The following is a 19,017-nucleotide window of genomic DNA, read 5'->3' on the forward strand; positions in this document are numbered from 1 at the left end:
AAACTCCGAGAAAACCCCTCTCTCCCACCATAAATACTACATCACGAGCCCTATGATCAGCATAACTCTTCTGCCTTGACTGTGCTTTACGAAGCCAATCCTAAATCAACTTGAATTTCTCCAAGGCATTCTGACCCAAATCAGTGCCCTACAACAAAGTCTCTCTCGGGTCAAACCAACCAACTGTAGAACGACACCGACTCGCATATAAGGATTCATAAGGAGCCATCTGAATACTCAATTGGTAGTTGTTGTTGTAGGAGAACTCTACAAAAGATAGGAACTAATCCCATGAACCCCCAAAATCCATAACACAAGGACGTAGCATATCCTTTAAGATCTGAATGGTACATTTGGATTGCCCATCCGTCTGGGGATGAAATGATGTGCTCAAATCAACCTGTGTTCCTAACTCACATTGCACGACTCTCTAGAAATGTGATGTGAACTATGTACCTCGATCGAAGATAATCGACACCGACACACCATGAAGATGAATAATCTCACAGATATATATCTGAGCCAGTTGCTCTTAAGAGTAGGTTGTCACAACTAGAATGAAGCGTGCAGACTTGGTCGGTGTATCCACAATAACCCTTACTGTGCCAAATTTCTTCGAAATCCATGGTGATATGCTCCCATATCTACTATGGAATCTCAAGTCTCTGAAGAAAACAGCCTGGCCTCTCATGCTCGTACCTCACCTATTGATAGTTCAAACATCAAGCCACATATTCTACTATATACTTCTTCATTCTTCTCCACCAATAATGCGGCCTCAAATCCTGATACATCTTAGTGACACCCGGATAAATGGAATACTGCGAACTATGGGCCTCCTCAAGAATCAACTCACTCAACTCATCCACATTGGGCGCAAAACTCCGGCCCTGCATTTGCAACACCCCATCATCTCCAATAGTAACCTCTTTGGCATCATCATACTTCACCGTGTCCTTATGGACAAGCAAATGAGGGTCATCATTATGACGTGCTCTGATGCGCTCATACAAAGAAGACCGAGAAACCACCCAAGTAAGAACCTAGCTAGGCTTCAAAACATCCAACATTACAAACTGATTGACCAAAGCATGAATATCCAATGCTAACGGTCTCTCTCTAACTAGAATACATGCAAAGTTACCCATACTCTCAGTCTTTCTACTCAAGGTATCGGCAACCATATTGGGCTTCTCGAGATGTTATAGAATGGTGATATCATAGTCTTTTAACAACTCTAACCACCTCTGTTACCTCAAGTTTAGATCCTTTTTCTTAAACAAGTGTTATAGACTCCGATGAACTGTGACGACCTCACAATACATGCCATATAGATAGTGCCTCCAAATCTTTAAAGCGTGGACAATGGCTTTCAACTCTAAATGATAAATATAATAGTTCTTCTCATAGGGCTTCAACTAACGTGAATCATAAGCTATTATCCTACCCTTCTACATCAATACACATCAAATGCCAATCCGCGAAGAATAACAATAAATTGTATATGAACTCGATGTTGAAGGTAAAACTAGAACTGGAGCTCTGGCCAAGGCAATCTTGAGCTTCTGAAAGCTCTCCCCGCACTCATCGGACCACCTGAATAAGGAACCCGTCTAAGTCAATCTAATCAAAGAAATGCGATGGATGATAAACCCTCCACAAAATGGTGATAATACCCGACTTAACATAGAAAACTCCATATATAAGTAGTAGAAGACGGTCGGAGCCTACTCTGAACTGCCAACACCTTCTTCGAATCCACCTTAATCCCCTCACTAGACACAAGATGACCCAAAAATGCCACCGAATCAAGCCAAAACTCACACTTGGAGAATTTTGCATATAAATTCTTCTCCCTTAACATCTGGAGCACAATCCTCAAGTGCTGCTCATAATCCTCCCTGCTGTGAGAATACAACAATATGTCATCAACGAACACGATGACGAAAACATCAAGATATGACTGGAACACTTTGTTCATCAAGTGCTTAAAGGGTACTAGGGTGTTGGTCAGCCCAAATGACATCACCAGAAACTCATAGTGACAATAATGAGTCCTGAAAGTAATGTTCAGAATGTTTGAATCACGAATCTTCAGCTGATGATACCCTAACCTCAAATCAATCTTCGAAAACACTCTGGCACCCTAAAGTTTGTTGAACAAATCATCAATACGCGGTAGTGGCCACTTGTTCTTGACTGTAACTTTGTATAGCTTCCTGTAATGAATACACATCTTCATAAAGCCGTCTTTCTTCTTCACAAATAGAACTGGAGCACCCCAATGTGAGACACTCGGTCGGATGAAACCCTTATCAAGCAACTCATGAAGTTGTTCCTTTAATTCCTTCAACTCCACCGGTGCAATACAATATGGTGGAATGTAAATGGGCTGAGTGACCAACACCAAGTCAATACCAAAATCGATATCCCTATCGGGCAGCATGCCCGGTAGGTCTGCTAGGATCACATATGGGAAATCTCTTACTACCGGAACTGACTCGACGGAAGGAGTATCAGTACTGATATCACTCACAAAGGCTAGATATACTTAACACCCCTTTTCAAAAATTCGTTGCTCCTTCAGAAAGGACACAACCCTTCTTGGAATATAATCCAATATACCTCTCCACTCCAACCGCGGCAACCCTATCATAGATAGTGTCACGATCTTGGAGTGATAGTCAAGAATAGCACGATATGGAAAAATCCAGTCCATACCCAAGACATATAAATGTCTACCATATTGAGTAGCAGAAGGTCAAATCAAGTCTCATAACCTTCAATAGTGAAAAAACACGACCGATAAATACGGTTTACAACAATAGAATCTCCCACCAGTATGGACACATATACAGGAGCACTCAAAGATTCACGAGATATATCCAGATATGGATCAAAGCAAGATGACACATATGAATAAGTCTAGCCTGGATCATATAAAATTGATCCATCCCTATGAAAGACCAAAACAACGCATGCGATGACAACATCCGATGCAATTGCCTCCGTCCTACCAAGAAAAGCATAGAAACGAGCCTGGCCTCCCCCTCTAGGGGAACCTCTACACGCCTGAACTCCACCCCTAGCTGGCGGTGCAGGTGGAGCAGCACATGGCTTATGAACCATGTGGACCCCATGGAATCCGTGAAGCCTGCGTAGTCTGTTGAGGTGCACCCCTCCTAAGTATGAGATAGTCCCTCACTATATGCTTGGTATCACAACACTCGAAACAAGCTCTCTGTAGGCATGGCTGCTAAAATTAGACTCTGTCTTGAAGGGCTAGAATGACCCTGAAGGCACCCTGTACAAGAGGTACACTGGAAAGTAGCTTTGCATAATGAGCGACCTTAGACTTCAAAATGGAAGGAGCACTGTGAGTAGTTAGGAGTGCTGAATGAAGTGGTCGACTCACATAACCTCTGCCATGACGAGCTGCAACTGGAGCGCAGGCACCACTATATCCTCCAAAATCTCGATGCCTCTTGGCCTTCCTATCATCCCTCTCCTGGCCCCACATTCGCTCCCTCCTTCGAGCGATATTTACAACCTACTAAAATGGAGTATCCGTATCAAACTCTAGAGCCATGATGAATCTAAGACCATAACCAAGACCCTTGATAATCCCACAGAATCGCTCTCTGACTGTAGAAACCAAAGCAACTGAATGTCGAAAAAATCACTGGATCTAATGGCATACTCTGACGTTGACATAGTCCCTTGATGCAGCTGCTTAAACTCTATGTGCCATTCAACCTGGAGGATCTGGGGAACGAATTCCCTCAAAGATATATCTAAAAACTGAGCCGAAGTAAGTGGGTCTGGATCAACTGGCCTACCCTCCTCGTAAGCCTGTCACCATCTATATGCTTTTTCTCACAACTGAAATGTAGTAAAGGCAACTTCGCTCACCTCCACAATGCCCGTGGTGTGGAGAATACGGTGGTACTTGTCTAGAGACCCTTCGCATTCTCAGTAACTGTGACATTTAAAGTAGGAGGATCATACTTCATGAACCTCTCAAGTCTCCTCTGCTCCTCCTCAGATGCCTCTGGCTTGACCTCAGGCTGAACCGGAATAATGGGCTGTGCTGGCAGGACACCCAAAACCCGATCAACATGGACCCGCTACTCTAGAGTGTGGGCCGCGGGATTCCGAGCTCCTCCCTCAGCCTGATATGTAGCTGGTGCACCAGGAATCAGTCCTGCCAGAGCTAAAGCATAGAACATGCTCAAAAGGTATTCTAAGTTCTCCTGAAGTCCAGGGGTAACAACAGGCACCTCAAGTGCCTGTCATACAACCGAGGCTACTAGTGTCTCCTCAGTCGTTGCTCTAGCTAGTGCTCTGGCTGCAACACTACTCCTCTTCGGCCTCTACCTCAGCCCCGACCTCTCGTGGCTCTAGCAGGGGGCGTAGGTGTCTGATCATCTGATCCAGTAGTTCCTATCCTCACCATCTGTGAGAGAATAGAAAGACAAAGGCTCATATTTTGAAATCAACAATCTGCACAACAAAGAATCAAATAGTATAATTTTCCCAATAGTTTCGTAGCCTCTCGAAGATAAGTACAGGTGTCACCGTACAAATCCGAGAGACTCTAGTAACTTGTTAATGACTTGTCGAGCCCATGAACCTAGAGCTCTGATACCACCTTGTCACGATCATAAAATCCCATCTGAGGTAATCGTGATGGCACCTAGTCTCTAAGACTAGGTAAGCTTAACACACAACAGAATTTAAAAGAAATAACGACTAAGAATATTAAATTAAACTAATACATCTCATGATAACATCAATATTCAATAACAGTCACAAAATCCCCAAATCCGGTGAAACTGAGTCATAAACACTAAAAAGTACAATAGAAAATCTATATAATATTGTTAGATGTGAGGATAAACAGTAAAAACAAATACAGTAGAAGGTGACTTCGAGGCCTGCGAGCCTCAAGACGGTATACCTTGAAGTTTCTGAGGTATTCGAGTCAAATCACTGGCGTCTGGCACGAGCAGAAGTACCTGGATCTGCACACAAAAATATAGCATGACTATACCACAACGGTACCCGATAAGTATCAAGCCTAACCTCGTTAGTGTAGTGACGTGTCTAGGTCATGACATATACTAGACATAGAAATTTGAGCAAAATATTAATATAATCTAATAACGGAAGACAAGGAAATAAATGACAACAAAACAGTACAATGATGTAAGGTTAACAACGGATATTAATGTAAGAAAGGACAACAAAGTTTGAGCATATGATAGGAACAACATGTATTCAAATAGATGTAAACGAATGAAAGAATAATAATAACTGTTCCATCAACACGACTTTTCAACATAGAATGTATAACAACAATCACAACCGAGGCACCACGCCTCATATTCACATTTCCCAATTTACAATCATAGTCTTCTTTATATCACTGTGCGAGCTTGCATTTATTTTTAAAAATATTTTTCCCGAAATAGCTACACGTGTTTTAGCCCCCTTATCTCACCGTGTGGCTTCAGGTAATTCCATTACTAGCAAAACACGAATAAATCCCACCTTATCTCACCGTATGTGTTTCAATACCCTCCCTTATACCAATGCATGTGTATCAATATCAGAACACAATAGTCAACTCGCACCAAATGTGCCCATATGCCATTACATTACCAAATTAACAATGACAATCTTACTACAACATATAGCCCATGGCTCAACCAAAATGTGTACAAGAATTTCAATAATAACAAAATGAATGATAAATAATTCAACAAGGAAGTGTTAATCAACACTTCATCCACAATGTGTTAATAGCTTTCACAACTACAACTTCAATAACTCAACAATGAAGGTATTCCTATGAAATGGCAACTTCCAATTCAAGTATGTAATATAAGCTTAACAATGAAAGAGATAGCATGAAATAGCATCTACGACTAAATGCATGAGAATAACTCAACAATGGGGAGGATAGAATGTAACAACAACTACAAATAAATGCATATATGAGTAACTTTGACAATGGTAATTAGAACATGTATTAAAAACTTCAACTAAGGCTTGTAAGAATAAAATTGAAAATGAAAGATAGAACAAATAATAATAACTCCAATTAAGTGCTTACAAGTAACCTAAGAGACTAAACCGGTCTAATATCACATATAAGCATGTGTACACACTCGTTACCACCACATAATTCAAATAGTACAATCAACCCAAATGCTAAGGGGTAGTTTCCTCCATACAAAGTTAGGCAAGATACTTACCTCAAATATGCCAAATCAACACTCAAAAATAACTTGTCCCTTAAAATTCGCCTCTGCACGGCTCAAATCTAACCAAATACGACTTAATATCATCAAACAATGCAAGAGGAATCAATTTCAATTAATAAAGCTAAGATCATTACATAATTCTGCAAATTTTCAACAAAAGTCAACCCCGAGCTCGCTCGGTCATAACCAGGGTCCAAGGATAGATACCGACTACCCATAACCCCACGATTCAATATATGTTTTTTATTTTATAATCCAAGTGCAAATAGACTCTCAAATCCCAAATTTCCATTTTTCAAAACATAGGCAAACTTTTTAAAAAATTTCTCTAAGATTCTCATGAATTTGATGTTAAATCTCATGTATAATCATGTAATATAATTGAAAGTAGATCAAAATCACTTACCCATTGGTTGTTGCAGAAAATCCCCTCCCCAAATTGCCTCCTACCAAGTCTATGGTTCTAAAATGAGAGAAATGATACCAAATCCTGACTTCCCAGCCCTTTTGTTCAGGTGCAGATGTCGCAATTATGAAAATGGACTCGCAATTGCGGTGCCTCGCAACCAAATAGGGAATTTGCAAAATGCGACATTGACTTAGCACTTGCGAAGTCTGCTATCCTCGCAAATGTGAAACTATCCAGCCTAGGTACTTCTTCGTAAATGCGATCTAGGTATCGCCAATGCGACACTTGAGACCCCCTACTATGATCGCAATTACAATGTTGGTGCTCGCAATTGTGACACCCAGCAACCTGAAATGACTCCAAACCAATATGAAACACATCTGAAACTCACCCGAGCTCTCGCGGCTTCAAACCAAACACTTATACAAGTATAAAAACATCATACAAACTCACTCGCACTTTCAAAATACCAAAGCAACATCTAGAACCACGAACCGGACATCAAAATGCATGAATTTCAAAAGAAAACTCAAGAACATCAAGAATTACAATCAAGCGTCCGAATCATATCAAACCAACTCCAAATTACACCAAATTTTGTAGACAAGTTCCAAATAGCAAAATGGACCTATCCCAATTCGCACAACCAACTTGCGAACCCGATAGCCATAAAGTCAACCTAGGGTCAATCTTAAGGAAACATCTTAACCTCAAATTACCAACTTTCGATAAAACAATTCAAATCAACCTAGGGACTTTCGAATTCAGTTCCAGGCATACGCCCAAGTCCAAAATCACGATAAAAATCTATCAGAGCCATCAAAATATCGTTTTGGGGTCATTTTCACAAAAGTCAAGTTTCGGTCAACATTTCCAACTTAGGCTTCAGAACCAAGAATTAAAAGGGTCCAAAACATTTTAAGACTTCTTCCTAACAAAACTAACCACCCCCGCAAGTCATAGAACCATAAATACACATATGGGAAGCTTCAAAGGGAAAACGAGGCTCAAATACACAAAATACTCGGTCGGGTCGTTACAATTTTGATATTATATCTTGATTCCCTATTTTTGGTACACATAGAACATGGATTTGAAGGGAAAAACTGGGATTTTCGTGCTATATTTTGGAGAGAGAATACTTGAGATTTTAACCCTAATTGAGAGTCAGATTTTGATGGAACTTGTATATTTTGACTTTTGTTCGAATGAGTAGTTGGGATTCATGAGTTTTGTCTGGTTCCAAAAGTCGGGTCTTGGTTGACTTTTTGGTTTACTCCGTTATTATTTCCTTTAGCATTATTTTACATTGTGGTGTGTTATTTGGCTAGATTCGAGCCGCTCGGAGGTCGCTTCACATGGGAAGGAATTCATGGAGATTGACTTGGTTTGCTTGATGTAAATATCTTTCCTAGACTTGTTTGAGGGACTATTTGCTTGAATTATTAATGTTGTCTATATGGTAGTGGTAGCGCACATGCGAGGGTTGAGCACGTATCCGTACACCGGGTTTATCCTTGTTTAGGGTAGTCCATAGGTTATTGTATGCCTTGTTTTGGATATTGTGATTCTTGCTATCATTATTATTATGTTTGTATGAATACGTAACCTCGTGAATCATGCTAGAAATTATATGTAGGCTTGTTTTTCCTATTTGAACATGATACTCATTATTGTGTGGCATAACTGACTAATTGTGTTCTACTTGTACACTACACACATACATACACTTTATTATGAAATTTTATCATTCTAGAACTATGTGATTTGATATCTATTTACTGTATACATGTATTCTTGTATATGCTTTTTGTGTTATGGACTGGTCTGACAACACTTGAGTTGTCCGTGCGGGTTGAGTTGATTAGGGCGCGTGAGTTGTCTGTGCTGCTGTTATGATTGTGGCACGTGAGTTATCCGTGGAGCGTGTTGATAAGGATCCAACCCTCCTAGGGTCTTCCTTTTATGTGTCTCCTCGATGACGTACACATGGTTGTGGAAAATATGTTCAGTGTTGGAGTTTTGTGTATCTTCTCTATATTCACGTTCCTTGGATGTATACATGATTTTTAATGCATATGTATATACATGTATACATGTATACATGCCTTTTATGAATATCTTCTCTATATTCCATTTCAGTTAATGAAATGGTACACATTACATATCTTCTTTGTATGTCTCTCTATGTGTAATGTGACATGTCTATTTATGCATATCTCTTCCATATGCTGAACTGTTATTCTGTTTGATATGTGTGAATATCTTCTCTATGTGCACCATCAGATTTATTTGCAGTAGCGCACAAATACTGGTGGTGTTACTGCGCATTCGTATGTATTCATGAGTTGAACTAATTTATCATGTGAGTATCATCTGTGAGTATCATCTGTGATTCTTGCCACTACCTCTCCGAGGTCAGTCATGATACTTACAGAGAACATAGGTCGGTTGTATGCATGCTACACTCTGAACTTAATTCTGTAGATAAGGGTGTGGGACCTAGTTGAGAGTCATGTTGGTTATTGTTGTTGTGCTGTTGAGACGAGATAGAGCTACTTCCAGATCGTAGTCCCTAGAGTCTCTTCCTATCTTCCTTACTGTTGCTACTGTTCAGACGATATTTTATATTACCAAACTTGTACTCCTATTGTAGAGCTCATAACTCAATATTAGAAGTTTTGAGGGATTTATGTATTGGTGCACTCTTTATTTATGATATTTTACCTTCAGACTTGTATTGATTCTATAATTTGTTATTACGTTTCATTATTGGTATATGTCTGTGTAAGGCCTCAAAACATTTCACCTAAAATCCGGGATTTCGTGATACCGAGGTAGACTTATGTGTTGATGATTGTAGAGATTCTTAGCAGCGAGCAAGCTCGCCGTGGTTCAGACCTTTTGGATTAAACAGTGTGTTGGGGAGTTGAAGAAATTTTTGGAAGCGCAGGGCCTTTCTTCGGTCCATTCTACGGTCGCAGAACTGATCTGCGGACCGCAAATCTGTCGCAGACTGAAGTAGAAATCTGGGCAAACCTTTGGACCATTATGCGGTCCATTATGCAGTCACATAATTTTTTTGCGGGCCGCACAACATACCGCAGACCCAACATGAAAATTTTCGGAGGGGTGTTCTGCGGTGCATTATACGACCACAAAATAGGTCTGCGGACCACAGACCGGTCGTAGAGTGATGCAGTAAGGCCCAATTCTGGAGGGACATTATGCCGCCCATTTTGTGGACCGCAGAAGCGTTATGCGGTCGCATATGCGACCGCAGATCTTCATCGTGGCTTCATTTTTTTAGTTTTATAAACCCGACCCCATTGTTATAAAACAATCTTAGGGATCATTTTAGAATGTTCAAATTATATTTTAGAGAGAGGAAGGTGGTCTAGAGTGAGAAAAAGAATTTCTAAGTCATTGTTCATCAATCTTTTCTCAAGCCTTGAAGATTTCACAAGGGTAACTCACAAGGTGTTCAACCAAAAAGGTAAGATTCTAGCCCTGGCCTTCAATTTTGGGATTTAACTGAAAATAGGTAATAAGCCAAGCAATTCTTAGGTGTGGGAGTTGTTCATTATGCATGCATGTACTATCTAGGGTAGTGGGAAGATTGTTGAGCTCAATTGGGTAGACTTTGGGTAGTGAAATGGAGGAATCCACCATAGGAGGACCTTGAACTCATAATACACACCTAGTGTTTGATAAAATGCTCAAATGAGCTGGAACCATGAACTCCCTCCTAATTTGTGTTCAATTTTGTTATGTATCTGAATAGATTAAAGTTTCTAGGATTTTCGGAACTGTGTAGTGAATTAAGGAAAGTTCAAAGCGAGGTATGAAGGCTAAACTCTTCTCCTAGTATCGGAATTCCCGAATCCTTGTAAAATTCTATCATGTAGTCGAACTTGAAACACTATTTATGTGGGGTATTCAAACTAGTAAAATTGATTCTCGATTGGCATAACGTGTTAGAACCCTCGTGTGTTAATGATTCTCTATTTTTGACTTAATTATGTTATACCCCTTATGGGAAGAAGATCTTGTATGAAATCAATGTGATTAAACATTTATTTCTCATATGATAAAACCTTATGAACTTACACTTCCTAAGGCCAAAGGTGCCAAATGGTTGATTTGAATGGGAACTCTTTTGTACAAACTATTATCATTTTGGGAATCCAAATTGTGGCATTGTGAATAACCCTCCACCCGCATACGTTGGGGTGAGGCGGCGGGGCTGCTTTGTATAGAGTTGTGGTGTTGTGAATACTCCTCCACCCGCATACATTGGGGTGAGGCGGCATAGCAGCTTTGTGTAGAGTTTGTGGTATTGTGAATATAGCTCCACCCGCATACATTGGGGTGAAGCGGAAGGGCCGCTTTGTGTAGAGTTTATGATATTGTGATTGCACTTCCACTCGCATACATTGGGGTGAGACGGCAGGGCCGCTTTGTGTAAGGTAGTTGTAGAGTATCTCCGACTTAAAAATTTATAAATGTTATTGAAAGCTCTTAATAAATTTTTTATGGCATTAACAGCTAACTAAGCCTTCTATTGTTACCATGATTCATCATATTCATGTTGCATTTTCAAGTCCTTGCATAGGTGTTTGGTTTTCACACTAGTACTATTCGACATGTACCAACGTCCGTGTTTCCGAGGGCATTGCATCTTTAATGGATGCAGGTGGTTCCACAACGGAGAGCATTGACTAGTGATAGTGGTACACTCTCTTGCCGATTGGCTTGGTGAGCCCCACTTCATTTCGGGGTCGTGCATCTTTTATTGTATGTATATTATGTTTTGGGGTATAGCTGAAGCCTTGTTGTCGGCACTATCATTGTACTCTTTTGTATCAATTAGTGGAACCGTAGACATGTTGTGGGTTGTGTATTCGTATTGGGAAGATCAATATAGTAATGTCGTAGGTGTATTACATATGCCACTTCAACTATGAAAGTGTATGTATTACGAGATATAATAAATAAAGTAACTAATGGTGATGGAATTAGTGTTGTTCATGAACCCTCTTGGTGTTAGTTAATGAAGTTTACCTTATTTTATTTATGGGTGAGTTGGGTAGAAGAAACTCTAGCAGGCTTACTCAACTGGGTTATCTCGGTTGAGCACCGGTCGCGCTCCCCGAGGTCGGGGCATGACACTCTCGCATGCCTAGCAAGTGGGTTATGAGTCATCATGATCGGTGGTGGTTTTGGGTCATGACAAGTTGGTATCAGAGCCTACATTCCTACGTTCTACGGGTCATGAGCAAGAATAGTAGAATCTTGCGGATCAGTGTGAAATGTACTTATCTCTGAGAGTCTACCAGACTGTTAGGAAAATAAAATTCTCTTTCTTTCATTCTCTATCGTGCGAATTTGTTTATGCTAAAGTTTGTATCTATATTCTTCTATACTCTCACAGATAGAGAGGACTCGTTCTACCGGATCATCTGAGCAAGCATCAATGCCCCCTGTTAGAGCCGCGAGAGGCCTGGGCCGAGGTCGATGCTGAGGGGGGGCACGCACTACAGCTAGAGCACCTGATAGAGCAACCACTGTGGAGCCACCAGTCACTCCTATTGAGGAGGAGGTTCTGGATTATGGTGAGCTGGTAGGAGAAGCTCAGGCTCCGAAGGAACCTACTGCTACACCTTGTCTTCGGGAGACTTTGGCACAAATTCTTAGTGTGTATATGAGTTATTAAGGGTGGGGGAGGATACCAGTTGCACCAGCTATCTTGCAAATTGGGGGAGGATCCTAGACTCCTGCCGCATGCACACCAGACCAGCTGGCTTAGGGTTATTAGTCACCAGGAGTTCTGTCAGTACAACCAGTCATCACAGTTCGGACAGAGATCAGACCATCCTTGAAAATTGAGGAGAAGAAGAGGCTAGAGAGATTTCAGAGACTTCAACCTCATCATTTTAGTGGAGAGCCGAATGAGGATGCATAGGGTTTTCTTGATCAGTGTTAGTAGATTCTTTGCACTTTAGGTCTAGTGGACTCAAACGGAGGTGACTTTACTAATTTTCAACTGACAAGGCTAGCAAATAGAAGGTGGCATACCTATGATTTGAGTCGGACAACTGGCGTAGAACCACTTACATTGCATCAGTTAGGAGGATGTGACCACGACGTAGTATGAGATGAGGTTCACGGAGCTGTCACGTCTTGCGTTGTTTTTTATCCCTACTAAGAGGGAGAGAGTTAGGGGGTGTTCATTGAGGGCCTCAACTTTGGTATCCGGTATGGGATGGCCTAGGAAGTCAAGACTGATACTGCATTTCATCATATTATTGAGATTTCCATGCGCTTGAAGCATATTTTTAGGTAGGAGAGAGAGGACCAGGACTCCAAGAGGGCCCGTGGGTCAGGTGATGTTGGTGGTGCCTTATTTTGTGACCAGTGAAATCACAGTAGAGGTCGTCCTTTCAGGCCCACTCAGTCAACTCACCAGATTCAACGTGGTTCTTCACTCAACCATGGTTTATACAGTGCTCACCCAGGCTAGTCATCATTTAATGCATTGCCAGCACCAATTTAACATCGTGCTCTATTCATTAAGGGTACTTCGAGCTGGTATCCAGGTTCTCAGGGGCAGTTACAAAGCCAACACCCTCGATAGAGGAGGGGTTTCTTTATGTGTGGGGACTTAGGTCATCTCAAAATGGATTTCCCTAAACTTCTTAGCAATGTACCGTGTTAGGGCGCCCGGCCTATGGTTCCAACGTATCTAGATACACCACTCGCACAACCATCAAGGTGTGGAGCTCAGTCTGTTCGAGGCCACCCTAGAGGGTGAGGTCAGTTAGGGGGAAGACTAGCCTGTCGTTACATATTTTTAGCCAGGCTAGAGATAGTTGCTTCTGATGTGGTGATCATAGGTATTGTCTCAGTATGCCACAGGGATGCATTGGTGTTGTCTGACAATGGTTCCAGTTATTCTGATGTGTCATCATATTTCACAAATTATTTGGATATGCCCAATGGTTCCCTTGATATTCTTATTCATATGTATACACATGTTGCTTACTCTATTGGGGTACATCGAGTGTATTGTTCATATGTTGTTACCATTGGGTAGTATACGACTATGGTTTATCTTTTGTTCCACGAAATGGTTGATTTTGAGGAAATTCTGTGTATGGATTTGCTATCTCCATCCCATGATATTCTTGATTGTCATGGAATGACCGTGACTTTGGTTATGTTTGGTTTTTCGAGGTAAGAAAGGATCAAGAGATGGTTAAGAATTGATGTTTAGCGTATCAGGCCTTTGTGAGATATGTTAGTATTAATAGTCCAAATGTTGAGTCAGTTCCAGTAGTGAGGGATTTTCCAAATGTGTTTCCTGCAGACCTACCGGGCATACCACCTGATAAGGATATTGATTGTGGTATTGATTTGGTGCCGGATACTCAGTACATATACAATCCAATGAATTGAAGGAATAGTTGCAGGAATTATTGGATAAGGGTTTCATCAGGCCTAGTGTTTCACCTTGGGGTGCACTGGTATTCTTTATTAAGAATAAATGTGGTTCAATCAGGTTTTGTATTGACTATAGGTAGTTTAACAAGGTTACCATCAAGAACAAGTATCCACTACCGTGCATTGATGATTTATTTGATCAGCTTCAGGGTGCGAGGTTATTCTAAAAGATTAAATTGAGATTAGGCTACAAACATTCCTTAAACGGTTTTCAAGACCCGTTATGGGCATTATGAGTTCTTAGTGATGTCCTTTGGTTTGACTAATGCCCTAGCGGCTTTTGTGCATTAGATAAACAATGTGTTCTAGCCTTATTTGGATTCATTCATTATTGTGTTCATTGATAATATATTGGTGTATTGCCATAGTATCGAGGAGCACGAGCAACATTTGAGGATTGTGCTTCAGATTCTGAGGAAGAAGAAGTTATATGCCAAGTTTTCCAAGTGTGAGTTTTTGTTGGATTCAATGGCATTCTTGGGCCATGTGGTGTCTAGTGTTAGAATCAATATGGATCCAAAGAAGATTGTGGTCATCTATAGTTGGCCAAGACCTTCTACCCTAACGAGATCAGGAGCCTCCTATCTTTGGCTGGGTACTACCATTGCTTTGTTGAGGGGTTCTCGTCAATTGCAACTCCAATTGACCAAGTTGACTTAGAAGGGGACTCTATTTAGATTGTCTGATGAGTGTGAGGAGAGCTTTCTGAAGCTCAAGACTTCTTTAACAATATCACCAGTTTTGGTTCGGCCCTTAGGATCGGGGTCAAATACGGTTTATTATGATGCTTCGCATGCTGGTCTTAGGTGTGTGTTGATGCATGACAGTATAGTGATTGTCTATGCATCACGCTAGTTAAATACCCATGAGAATATGTATCTGGTACATGATTTTGAATTGGCAAGTGTTGTGGACACACTCAATGTTTAAGGGCATTACTTATATGGTATGTCATTTGAGGTGTATATGGATCATCAGAGTCTCCAACATCTGTTTAGACAAAAAGATTTGAATTTGAGGTACCGGAGATGGCTCGAACTATTGTAGGATTATGATACTACTATTCTCTATCATCTAGGGAAGGCTAAGTGGTGATAGACGCCTTGAGAAGAAAGGCAGAGAGTATGGGGAGATTAGCATTCATTCAAGTTAAGGAGAGGCCTTTAGATATAGATGCTCAAGCATTAGCCAATAAATGGGTGAGATTGGATATTTTAGAGCCGAGCAAAGTCCTCACTTGCATTATTTCTAAATCATCCTTGTTTGAGTGCCTTAAGGCTTGCTAATATGATGATCCCCTTTTGCTTGTCCTTAAGGACACAGTGCAACACGGTGGTGCTAAGGAGGTGATCGTTGGTGATGATAGTGTACTGCGACTTCAAGGTCGGATTTGTGTTCCTAATGTTGACTACTTGAGAGAGTTGATTCTTGAAGAAGCTCATAGTTCTTGTTATTCGATTCATCCGAGTGCTACAAAGATATCGTCATTTGAAGCAGAGCTATTGGTGGAGAACGATGAAGTAGGACATTGTTGGACATTTTTGTGCGGTGTTTGAATTATAAGCAGGTCAAGTACGACGGAGACCGAGAGGTCTATTTTTAGAAGATTGCTACACCACAGTAGAAGTGGGAGTGCATTATTATGGACTTCATGGTAGGTTTCCCATGGACTTTGAGGATGTTTGATGCCATTTGGGACATTGTGGATCTGTTGACCAAATCGGTGCATTTATTCTGATTATGTCTTTCTACACTTCAGAGATTGGCTCATATATATATGAGACAGATTCTTTGCCTGCATGGTGTACTTGTTTCTATCATCTCAGATCGTGGCAGTTAGTTAACTTCACATTTCTAGAGGGTTGTTCATCGTGAGTTGGGCATGTATGTTGAGTTGAGTATTAAATTTCATATTCAGATGGACTGGCAGTCTGGGCGGACTATTCATATTGTGGAGGATATGTTGAGAGCTTGTGTTATAGACTTCAAAGGCTAGTGGGATCATTTTCTACCATTAGTGGTGTTTGCTTACAAAAATAGCTACCATTCTAATATCGAGATAGCTCCGCATGAGGCCTTATATGAGAGGCGGTGTCTTTATGGGTTTTTGTTTGAGCTTGGGGATGCTAGATTGTTGGGCACAAACTTGATTCATGATGTTTTGGATAAGGTGAAGTTGATTCAAGAGAGGCTTTGTACAGCTCAATCCAGATAGAAGAGTAATGCAGATAGAAAGACTATTGATGTGGCATTCATGGTGGGTGAGAAGGTTCTAAATAGAGTTTCACCTATGAAGGGCGTGATGAAGTTTGGGAAGAAGGAAAAGCTGAGTGCGAGGTTTATACATAGGAAGTATAATGAGTTAATCTGGTGTTTCATGTTTCCATACATAGGAAGTAGTATGATGATCAATTGCATGTGTTTGATTTTGACTCGGTGGAGTTGGTGACAAATTTACTTATGTTGAGGAGCCGATGGCCATTTTTAATAGGCAGTTCGGTCGGTGAGATCGAAAGATATTTCATCGGTAAAGGTTCAGTGGAGAGGTCAACGGATTTGGGGATAATTTCACCATATATTGGAGGTTAAGTAACTTTTACTTGATTTTAATGTTAGATCTTGATTCCCCATTGTTTTGTGCAATTAGAACATGGATTTGAAGGAGAAAAAACTGGGGTTTTTGTGCTAGATTTTGGAGAGTGAATATTTTGGATTTTAACACCTTTTTGAAGTCAGATTTTTATGGAACTTATATATTTTGACACATATTTGAATCGGTAGTCGGGAGTCGTGAGTTTGTCCGAGTTCCGAAAGGCAGGCCCAGGGTGACATTTTCATTGACTTTGTGTTTGTGATTAAGGATCGAGTCTTTATGCTCCGTTATTGTTTCCTTTAGCATTATTTGACATCGTGCTGTGGTGTTTTGCTAGATTCGAGCCGTTCGGAGGCTGACATGCTAAGGAAGGCATTTTTGGAGTATTAATTTAACTTTATTGAGGTAAGTATCATGCCTAGAGATGGTTGAGGGACAAGTTGCTTGAATTATTGATGTTCGCTACGTTCTAGGGGTGGCATACATGTGTGGGGTTGAGCCCATGTGCAGTAACAAGATTTATCCATGTTCGAGGTAGTGCGTAGGCTATGTTATGCCTTGTTTGGGATATCATGATTCTTGATATCATGATTACTATGTTTCTATGACTACATAACCTTATGAATTATTACGGAGATCATGTGTAGGCTTGTTTTTCATATTTGAACATGATACTCACTGTTGTGTGGCGTAACCTACTAGTTGAGCTGTACTAGTATACTGCATATATGCATACAGTTTAGCATGCTATTTTATCAGTCTAGAAGTATGTAATTTGATAGCCATTGACTGTATACATGTATTTTTTATATATGCTTTCTGTGTTGTTGACTGGTTTGACGGAATGTGAGTTGTTCGTGCGGGTTGAGTTGACTACGACACGTGAGCTGTCAGTGCGACTGTAATGATTGTTGCACGTGAGTTGTCCGTTTAAGGTGCAGATAAGGAGACATCCCCCTAGAATGTATATAAGATTTTTACTGCATATCTCCTCTATATGCTAGCTTCGTACTTGTATACATGCCTTGTTATGCATATCGTCTCTATACGCCGCTTATGTTTTATGAAATGATAAAGAGTGTGCATCTTCTCTTTATGTCTATATCTGTGTAACTTGACTTGTCTATTTACGCATATCTCCTCCATATGCTGAACTGTTATTCTGTTTGACATTCGTGCATATCTTTTCCATGTGCACCATGGGCTTTATATTCAGTCATGCATAGATTCTGGTATTATTACTACATATTCATATGTATTCATAAGTTGTACAGAATTAGCACCTGAGTATCATTGGTGTTATTTTTGTCTGTCTTACCGAGGTTAGTCATGATAATTACGAAGTACATGGGATGAGTTGTACTCATACTATACTTTGTACCTAGCTGTGTTGATCTAGGTATGGGGCCAATCTGAATGTTGTGCTGCATCATTGTTGAGTTGCTGAGAGACAAGATAGAGATATATCCTAATCAGAGTCCTTGGTGTCTCTTTTCGCTTCTGTTAATGTTGTCGTTGTTCAGAGAGTATTTTATATTATCACACATGTACCCCTGTTGTAGAGCTCATGACTATGCATTTCCAATTCTAGGGAATTTATGTATTGATGCAGTCTTTATTTATGACATTTGACTCTTAGACTTATATAACGTGTACTTTATTATCATGCATGATTATTGCTTTAGGTTTGACTGGCTTAGCAAATGGGTTAGGTGACATCACGACCAGTGGGAGTTTTGGGTCGTGACAAATTCAAAGGATACTTAAAATTAATAACGTATTTAGAATATTCAAAAGTTTAATTCAATTCACCAAAAGATCCATCTTCTTACATAAAGCTCAATTATTGCATCTCCCCGGGTAGTTCCCAATGTTTGGCACTTTCCATACTTCATGGGTGCAGCGCCACTTTCCTAATCAAAAGATAGGAGAGCACCCTTCTCCCGAAGTTACGGAGTCATTTTACCGAGTTCCTTCGCATCTTAGTTCATCGCCTTTAGGCATTATGAACTCAATACGTTCAATAGAGACATTGAATTCTACCATTTATCTCTACCCATCACTTTTGATATTCTTCTTTATTAAACCCTAGTTTATACATGCCCATCAAGAACTAGTATTACTCATCTTTCAATTAGTTGTTCCTACTTCATAATACTCCCAAATATATGTTCCACACTCGTATTAGAACAAGAGGTAGAGATTTTACCTTTTAGCTTCAAAATCCTAGCTGGAGATCTTTG

This window comes from Nicotiana tabacum, chromosome 13 (genome assembly GCF_000715075.1).
Source record: "Nicotiana tabacum cultivar K326 chromosome 13, ASM71507v2, whole genome shotgun sequence".
NCBI lineage: Eukaryota > Viridiplantae > Streptophyta > Magnoliopsida > Solanales > Solanaceae > Nicotiana > Nicotiana tabacum.